We start from the raw sequence: 10,769 nt of genomic DNA on the forward strand, positions 1-10,769 counted from the left end.
TGTAGACACTATCAAGAGAACAAAAAGAGAAGCCACAGACTGGGAGAAAATATTTGCAGAAGTCATATTTGATAAAGGACTGTTTTTCAAAATATTCAAAGAAAACTTAAAAGTCAACAATAACAAAACATGCAAGCCGATTTCAAAATCTACATTCCCAGACACTAGCCAAGGGTGATCCTAATAATTAGGATTTTCTAAAGATAAGCAATTAGACCTATGTCAACTATATTGTGCAGAGTTATACAACAAATAAATGATCTTAAAGATGGTTATATGACTTTATTAAAGAGTTTTACTACTGTAGTTGAGTAGATAGACAGATGGACAGTATTTTCAACAAGTAAACAGAATATACACGTTATTTTTAAATATCCAGAGAAATCTCCTTAAAAATGGAAAGATTTTAGGCTTCAAATTGTCAACAATTTCATGAAAGCAGAAACTCTGCAGTAGCCACTCTGAAATGACAATAGAAACTATCAATTAAACTGTAAACAAAAAGTAATATATGTAGTAACAAATGGCTGGATTTCATCGTTTCTTGTGGCTGAGTAGTATTCCATTGTGTATATATACCACATCTTCTTTATCCATCCATCACTTGATGGGCACTTAGGTTATCAGAGGGGAAGTGGGTAGGGAGGATGGTGAAAGGGATAATTCGGCACAAGTGTGTGGTGATGGGTTGTAATTAGTATTTGGGTGGTGAACATGATGTAATCTGTGCAGAAATATAAGTATAATGATGTACACCTGAAATTTATACAATGTTATAAACCAATGTTACTGCAATAAACAAAAAATTTTTTAAAAAGTAATATATGACCTCCAGCTGATTTCACTTAAAACATTCTTTTAAATAACTTCTGGATTAAATAAAATATCTAAATTAAGATTACTTTTAAGGAATCAGAGAACTGTTAAGTGGAAGCATAATGAAAGGAATCAAGGGGCCTGAATTCAGGTGACTAATTCTGCCAATTGCTAGCTTAATATGACAGGAAATTCGTGGATTCTGAACATTTTCTCTTACCCATCACTAAAATGAAGCTTTAACACTTTGATACTTATGCACAACATAACATGACTTTCAAATACCAAAAATTAGTCACAATCGGGGGCCCTGGTGCTGGAAACCATGAGGATATGTAACGATACTGATTAGGGAGCTGGGCAACTTGATCACCTTGCGCCTGGTGGCACATTCCCTGCTGCACCTGGAGGTGGCGAGAGCAGCAGCTTCACAGAGTTGAGAGGTGCCAGCGCTGAGCCGTGTGGGCACAGGCCACCTTATGTGCTGCGTGGGTAGTAACTGAGAAAAGCAGTGCAGAAGATGAGAGAACAGCCCATCTTCACCATCCAAGCATGTCTTCCAGGTGGACTCCATCACCAAGAACTGGGTGTCAGCAAGTGAGCAGGAAGCCACCATATCCTACTTCTAGGTGTCACAAAAACAAGTAATGGATCCTAAGTTCGTAAGGAGCCAAAGTGATTATAAACAACACAAGTACACTTAATATTACTTTAATTAAAATATCACAGAAGTTTGGGCAGTGGACCAACAGTAGAGCCAAATTGGTGTTTGGTTTGCGTTTTTCCCCTGAACAGCAGCTGACAAAGTTTGCAGAGAAATTTTAGGAGGTAAAAGATGCAGCCAAAGTAGCCAGAAACAAGTCCCAGGAGAAAATCAAATCCTTGAGTAATCATTCCCAAGAATCTGGGTGTGGAACTTCACCCTCTACTCAGGTTTACAGTGTCAATGGGGTACACAATGAAAAGGCCTCTCATATGGCTACCTTCGACACACAGCTGAAGTCTGAGAAGGACAAGCTGATTTGTGACATAGAGTGCTGCCAATGTGTAGAAATAGGAGAATAAGCTGCAGCCCCTGCAGGAGAGCAATATCTGGCTGCCCATGGCATTTCAGGAGTCAGTGGCTAGTGTGGAGCAGTGGAAGGGGCAGCTCTTTATCTGCCTTGAAGAGAATGACTGGCTATAGAAGAATATTGAAGACTTGGAAGAATAAAGCAGTGAGATAAACATAGAGAAGGAGAAGAATACCCAGTTGAAGAGAAGAATTGAGGATCTGGGGTCAGAACTCTGAGAAAAGGAGACAGGGTTAAAAGACCTCTGAAAACAAAGTGAAATCAAACCTCAGCTCATGTCAGAGTGTGAATACATCTCTGAGAAGTTAGAGGCAGCAAAGAGCGAGAATCAAGAGCACCTGGAAGACCGAGTGCTTTCTCTAAAGACAGTCACTAAGGAAAGTAACTAGCAACCATGCCACCTGAAGGCAGAATTGAAGAACCTCCTAGAGGTGCTGGACGGGAAGATCAATGAACTCCATGACTTCTGTGTAAGCCTCTCCAAGTTGGAAAAGGACAACTAGGGCAGGGATGAGACCACATGAGTCCCAAGTGTGTGTGTGAGACAAAATAGGACTAGGACATTCTCCTTTCTGTGTTGCTTCTGTAAATGCAGGTGCAATTTGTTGCGTTTCCAAGCCACTTGTGTCACCTGCTCTCTCCTCTCCAGAATAGAAATCTCCTCTTGCTTCTCTGGCCTTGCGAGATTGTGGGCAACCGGAAGATTTCTGGAAGAAGTTAGATTTCTGGAAGAAGCTAGATTTCTGGATCTAGCTTAAGGATCCAGAAATAAGTCTGCCTTAAATATTTATGCAGTCACAGCAGGGATATTTATATCTTCCTTTTTTTTTCGGGGAGGAAAAGTAGCCCTGAGCTAACATCTGTTGCCAATCTTCCTCTATTTTGTATGTGGGATGCTGCCACAGCATGGCTTGATGAGTGGTGTGTAGGTCTGCACCTGGGATCCAAACTTGTGATCCCTGGGCTACAGAAGCAGAGCATACAAACTTAACCACTACACCAATGGACTAGCTCCTATATATTTTTTAAGGGTTATTGCAACCATATTAAATGAAAAAAGTGTTTTATAGTCCAAATATGAATATCCTTTACACCTGTATTTTTAAAAATCATGTTCATAATATTTGAATGCCTACCAGGCACCAGTGCATGAGATGTAGAGATGACAATTTTCTTCTCAATAGATATTGAAATGCTTTAAAACAACCACTTAGTGGAGACTTGTCCAGTGGAAAAAAGTTTCTGGTGGGTGCATTTTCTGGCACGGGAATCACTTGCATTTACTTTATCCCCTTCCTACCTGCCCTCAGTTTATGAGGTTGTGACAATGACTCCATTCTTGGTTTTAATTTCTGAGCATATTGCTGTGCTGTGGGAACATGAAGTTTTGGTGCTTAGCACAGTATTTGACAGAAAGTAGGTTCTTATTAAATATTTGTTCAATTAAACATAAAAATATAATAAGCACACTCTGCAACTTACAGTCATATGGTATATTGCAGGGTGTATGTGCCTCAATCAAGAAACTCAAGATTTCAACAACTCAAGGCACTGTTACCTCTCACAAAATATCTGTGTGAAATATTTTACTCATGTGCATCACTTCGATGTCTGTAATTTTGAAGAACAACAGAGAAGAAATCTCTTTCTGACAATGGAAAATCTTTAGGAAGTTACAATAATCATTAAAAGGTCCCACAGAATTGAAATGAACTTGTGGGAACTTTACAGGAACAGAAGTAAACAAAACAAATTATCCAGAGTAGTAATGAAACAGGGAAGTCAGTTCTTCCTCCAGATGCTGGGTGATCACACAGCCCTTCTATCTGGGTGGGGCGTCCACCTTGATTCCAGAGCAACTCAAATCAAACAGATCCGGACAAGAGCAATTCCCCATGGAAGGTCTCCGACGTGTGAGAGCACAATAGGAAATTAGGAAACACACAGGAAAACAACTTAAGGAAAAGGGGCCTGTAAAAATAGATGTTAGAATTATGTTTAAAATTTTAAAACAAACAAAAATGGAAATATTGGAAATCAAATAATGAGGAAAGATAAAAAAAATACTTGACAAACAATACTTGGAAAAAATATATAAATTAAAGAGTTAAAAATATTTTAAGTTAAAAATTTTAATGTATGGCTTAAACATTAAATTAGATCAAGATGATGAGAAGATGAGTGAATGGGAATATTAAGCAGAGTGAATCCATTCAAAGTGCAGAACACAGAAAGACACAGTCGAATGCAACACAACTTCAGTTAGAGAGACTTGATGACTGCAGAGAGAATAAAGAAAACATATCTAACTGCATCATGAGATTTAGAGAATATATAAAGGGAATGCGCCTTGACGTCAATCTTAACAACAATGTTTTGGATTTGACAGCAAAAGCACAAGCAAAAAAAGAAAAAAACTAAACAATCTGGACTACTGAAACTAGAAATCTTCTGCAAAAAAAAGAAAACCACTAAAAAAAAAAGGAAACTTATGGAATGGGATAAAATATTTTCAAATTGTATGTTTGATAAGAGGTTAATATCCAAATTACATAAAGAACACAGAAAACTCAATAGCAAAAATAAAAAGCCAAACAAGCTGATTAAGAAATGGGCAGAGGAAGATATGCAAATGTCCAAGTACATGAAAGGCGCTCATTATTACTAATAATCAAAGAAATCCCACTAATATTAGGCAATCCCACTTCTAGGTATGTATCCAAAGGAGATGAAAACAGAATCTTGAAGAGATATCTACACTCTCATGATTATTGTAGCATTATTAACAGTAGGCAAAATATGAAAGCAATCGAAGTATCTATCAACAGATGAATGGGTAAAGATGTGGTGTATACCATAGAATATTATTCAATCATGAGTAAGAACAAAATCTTGCTATTTTCAACAACATGGATAGAATACGAGGGCACTATGCTAAACAAAACAAGCCAAAGAGAAAAAGGCAATGCCTGATATTGTTTATATGTGGAATCTGAATAAAAAAGTCAAACTTATAGAAACAGAGAGTTGAAAAGTGGGCTGGGGTTGGGGGAAATAGGTAGATGTTGGTAAATGAGTACAAATTTTCATCTCTAATACAAATAAGTTCTGAGAATATAATGTAAATCATGGTGACTATAGTTGCTAACACTGTATTGTATAATTGAAACTTGCTAAGAGAGTAGAGCTCAAATATTCTCAACAATAAAAGGAGATAAATGTGTCAAGGGATGGATGTGTTAATTAACTAGATGGGGGGATCCTTTTACAATGTATAGGTATATTAAATCATCATAATGTACACTTTAAATATCTTACAACTTTATTTGTCAATTTTACCTCTATAAAACTGAAATTTAAAAGAGAGACAGAATGAAAAGAAACAATGAAATAAACAATTATCTATATATTTCTAAAATTGAAATCAGACACGGGTCTTTCTATCCATAAATGTTTTGCATCATAAAATAAATAAAAAAAGAGAAATAGTGGAACAAAAATATGAGTCAAACATCCTAGCACAAAGAGAAGAAACATGCTTGAAAGTAGTAACAGGAGAGATATCCTACAAAGATGACAACGAATTCTCCACTGTTTTTTTATTTTTGGTGTTTTTTTGGTGAGGAAGATTGGCCCTGAGCTAACATCTGTGTCAATCTCCGTCTATTTTGCATGTGTGATGCTGTCACAGCATGACTTGAGGAGCAGGGTGTAGGTCCATGACTGGGATCCGAACCCATGAACCCCAGGCCACTAAAGTGGAACACATGAACTTAACCACTATGCCACCAGGCAGGCCCCTGAACTTCTCCAGTTTTAATAGCCATAATCCATAGAAATAAAACATTAAGTGTTCAGGGGAAAAACATATTCAAGCTAGAATTCAATAGTTAGCTAAAATATTTTAAATGAACAAGTGTAAAACAAAATAATTTCACAAGTAAAAATTTGATTTCCAAAGAAGCTTCTAAAGTGTACACTTGAACATGAAGAAAAATTTTCCCTCTATGAAGATTTGAAAATCAAAATAAAAGTGTAGGAAACTTGTAAACATATGAGAATATCCAAACAAGTTGAATACAGAATGAAATAAACACAAAGAAATTTCTATCACAGGTTTCGGTATCTAGATATATTAAACTATAATTCCATACATTTTAGTTAAATCAGAGGGCAAAATCTGTGCTAGCAATAATTTTTAATTTTTTTTGCTAGTGAATAGTTGCCCTGAGCTCACACCTGTTTCCAATCTTCCTCTTTTTTTTACTTGAGGAACATTAGCCCTGAACTAACATCTGTGCCAATCTTCCTCTATTTTGTATGTGGGTCATTGTCTCAGAATGGCTGATGAGGGCCGTAGGTTTCCTCCTGGGACTGAAACCCATGAACCTGGGCCACCGAAGTGGAACACACCAAATTAACCAATACACCATGGTGCAGGCTCCTAGCAGTAATTTTAATTGATGACAGAGGATCTATTGTCAAGACTAATTTTCATTGGAAATGTTAAAAATTGATGTTACCTTTACAACCTATTTTTTTTTAAATGTTGACTATGCTTTTGTCAGAACCGATTAACACCAAAGCATAGGCAGCAGCGTAGAGATTGAGCACAAGCCACTGGACATCTGAGAAGACTGGATCATCTTCTCATAACAAGGATGAAGAGGATGAAAATATGATGTCCACTTAGTACATGATCACAAAGAAACTCACCAGCAGAAGGATGGTCTGGGTGGCCCTTTTCTCTCTTGGCTTTTGGGGAGAGGCTGTTGCTGTGAATGTGCTGGGGCCATATCGGATGCCTGAATAAGTGAATCATCATATACATACTTGGGACCAGCATAATTCCTACAAAGAAGTAGTCTCTGGATATCAGAGTGGGAAACAGGCCACTGATGAGTAGAGATCACTGGGTAAAGTGAGCAGTGTTTACTGAGAATCAGAAGATTAGTCTGGGTCACATTGGAAGAAGCAACAGTGTAGATAAGGTTACCATTGCAAGATACACATAAGGACCATAAGAAGATGAAAATATGCACAATTTAATTTGTGAATTTATGTTTCCACCTAGACAACCAGGATGTGCCTGGGCTGATGGTAATGGCCGAGAGCATGCTCAGGAGGACTACAGATGGAGATACATCTAATCACCCTGCTTACAAGAAAATACACCTTACATTTGAAGTCCTTCCAAAAATTTAGTTACTAAAATGTCTGGCGACACCAAAAATACTAAAACGAGAAGCATCAGTATGCACATGAGGGTCAGGGGACTGTTGGTGAAGTATGTAGACTTCTGCCTAAGACACAGAATTGTGAAGATTCAGAAGAAAAGGAGGAAGCTGTTCATTGAGGATCCAATGCCAGCTTGGAAAAGAAGCTTTTCTTAATGGTAACGTGAGTGGAAAGTGTGTTCATCTTAATAGCAAAGATGAAACGTATATTTTGTTTGTCTGAAAAAAATAAAAAACATCAACATTATTTATTTCTTGGTCAAAGTCATATTTATCATCATTTTTATTTCATCCAATAATTTTTGATATATCCTAAATATCTCCTATAAATTCTAAAATAATCAGCCTCACTATTATTTTACATGTGTAATATTATAATAGATTTGAGAAATAATAGGTATGTAAAACCTACATATTACATTTTGACTCATAATCATGTCTGAGTAAGGTGTCCACTATCTATACTTCTTTAATTCCTGGGTATTCCTCTTTAGTAAGCATTTCTTTGCTATTTTTCCTTCTTTTGTTTAATATTTACCACCCATAACAGTGATAGGCACAGAAAAATTATTCAGTGTTTTTTGTGCAAGTGAAGTGAAGTAAGTGGGAAAAGATTCACCAAAACAAAAGAGAATGTTTCCACGTTTTCCGGAATTTGTAAAATTCTGACTTATTTTCTATAACCAACGCTTGGGAGAGATAATGGAGTAATTTCAAGAATTTTAAGCAATTTTTGGGGGGGTTTCAAGTGAAAGGAGACTGGAATCCCTTAATGTCAATCTGTTTTTTTAAAAAGTCCTAATGGGACATGACAATATTCAAATCCTATATTTGTTTACTGTTACTTCTGTAATAATTTACTAATAACTTGATGATTTAAACAACAGAAAATTTTTATCTACAGTTTTGGCAGTCTGAAGCCTGAAAAGATTTCACTAGTTTAAAGTCAAGGTCTCTGCAGGGCTGCATTCCTATATGGAGACTTTAGGGATAATCTATTTCCTTTACTTATCATACTTATAGAGGCCACATATTTCTTGGCTTGTTGGCCCCTTATAATTTCAAAGCCAGCGATAAACAATTGAGTCTTTTTTACATAGCATAACTCAGGTACTGTGTCTCTTGACCCATTGTTCCACAGTTAAGACCCTTTGTGATTACCTTGGGCCCATCCAGATAATCCAAGATAATCTATCTTAAAGTCAGTTTATTAATAACTTTAATTCAACCTACAAGTTTAATTCTTCTTCAAATAATCTAATATATTGATAGGTACTGAGAAGCAATATGTTGACATATTTTGGGGGCTATTATTATGCTTAGCATAAGTCCTCTTAATGTTATCTCCTCAAAATAGTCTTGACTCTCTTCCAGGTTAGTTTCCATCTCACATACCCTTTATGAAAACTCTCTTCATCTCAGTAGGGAATTTCTAAAGTTCAACTAAATTATCAAGAGCATAAACACAACTTTTCTCCACCTTATGATATCCATGTGGTGGCATCAAAGTGAACAAACATTGATCCTTTTCTTGAGACTGTCCTTCACACAGGAACACACACCAAAAACTTGAAAAATACTTAGGTCACCAGTAGTAAAGATTATTCCCTTTAACTCTTCTGTTTTAAGTGATGAGATGTTTACTTATTTATTTATTTATCTATATATGTATTTATTTATTCATGCATACTTATATACATACATACTTTGGTGAGAACATTTATTTTCTACCCTCTTAACAAATTTCAATTAAAAAATACAGTGTTATTGACTATAGTTGCACCCTGTTATACATTAGATTCCCAGAATTTATTTATCTTATAACTGAATGTTTGTTCACTTTTACTAATTTCTCTCTATTTCCCCCACACCGCAGTCCCTGGAAAACACATTCAACTCTCTGTTTCTATAAGATTCAATGATTTTCTTATATTTTTCACACATAAATGATACCAAAGAGTATTTGTCGTCCTCCGTTTTGCTTATTTCACTTCGCATAATGAACTCCAAGTTCATCCATGTTGGCACAATTAGAAGGATTTCCTTGTTTTTAAGGCCGAATGACATTCTTTTGTATATGTATCTATATACAATATGTGTATATATATCACATTTTTTATCCATTCTTCTGTCAACAGACACCTTGTTTCCATATCTCCTTTAACTCTTAAGCAAGATATATCTAACATCAGAAGCTATTGTGAAAATTTCACTAAAGAATTTTTAAAATTATTTTCATGTATCACTTGCGCTGGATGCAAGCAGCAATATTGTCTCCAAATAATTCAATCTAGAGTTTAGAAAAAATCATATGTATAACATCAAAATAAAGAAAAAAACCTAACATTCCTTCATATTCTTCTTTTGAGGTTGGTGAATGTTTGGTTGTGTTTTCAAGGTTACTTGAAATATAAATATAAATGTGAAGGCAACTTTACCGTATTCGTTTATTACTTCTAAAAGTTTTCTGGTGGATTCTTTAGGGTTTTCTCTATATAAAATCATGTCATCTGCAAATAGTGACAGTTTCACTTCTTCCTTTCCAATTTGGGTCCCTTTTATTTCTTTTTCTTGACTGATTGCTCTGGCTAGGACTTCCAGTACTATGTCAAATAGGAGTGGTGAGAGTGTGCATCCTTGTCTGGTTCCTGTTCTCACTCAAGTGAGGCTCCTGAGTTAACTGATGCTGAGCTTGGATTGGGGAGGACAATAGATCCCATGAATTGGAGTTACCAAGCAGAATACAAGGGGCTTACTTACGTTTCAATTTCAGATATAAACAAATAATTTTTTAGTAGAAATATGTCCCAAATATTGCAGAAAAATTTTTCATGCAAATACACAAATATTGCCTGCTTATACACACACAAAAATTTGTTGTTTAACTGAAATTCAAGTTTCACTGAGTTTCTTGCATTTTTATTTTCTGAATCTGGCAACTCTACTTTGGAATAATTGTGGGATTTGGAATAACATGGTACAGACTATGGAAGAAATAGAATAGGATAAAAATTTATTGATGACACATGTAAGTTGATCATTGTGTAAAGGAGAACTGGGCTTGAACTGATTCATAAAAAAATCATCATTCTTAATTTACAATACTGCACTCACGTTGATAGGTACAATCAGGTGCTCATGGGTTTGAGGGTGAAGCCCCTGAGCACACTCAAGAGACAGACAATGCAGATCATGTTCATTTTTATTATAGTGTCTAGATTTTAGGTTATTCTCAAAATTCTATATCCCAACGAATATAATAACTGTGAATAACTATGGGAAAATAACACCATTAAATAAACCAGGAATGAAATACTGATCATAAAACTTATGGGCCTAGATCAGACACCTGAAGGAAAGAGAAAGAATGTAATGAAAGTAAGAAGTCATTTTTAAGAAACTAAACACTACTTTATGAGACAGCAAATATTTTATTTTGAGAAAATGAATTTTGGTAATTTTTTTCCACATCTTTATAACTACATTTTATATTTAGGATTGTTTTATTTATAAATGATATCATTTCTGTACAGGTCTTTGCACTCTGTCTGGTTTTGATAAAATTATATAACCTCCATCATAAAATAACATATCAGGCTTTGCTATATTATTACATGAATCAATAATTTTATTTTCACCATCA

General features: G+C 35.5%; 1 pseudogene; it reads left to right on the top strand.

The window, feature by feature from the left end:
* The first annotated feature begins 1,336 nt into the window (after positions 1 to 1,336).
* Positions 1,337 to 2,392, top strand: LOC131403057 (homer protein homolog 2-like; annotated as a pseudogene).
* Positions 2,393 to 10,769: the final 8,377 nt, after the last annotated feature.

Source organism: Diceros bicornis, unplaced genomic scaffold (assembly GCF_020826845.1).
Source record: "Diceros bicornis minor isolate mBicDic1 unplaced genomic scaffold, mDicBic1.mat.cur scaffold_54_ctg1, whole genome shotgun sequence".
NCBI lineage: Eukaryota > Metazoa > Chordata > Mammalia > Perissodactyla > Rhinocerotidae > Diceros > Diceros bicornis.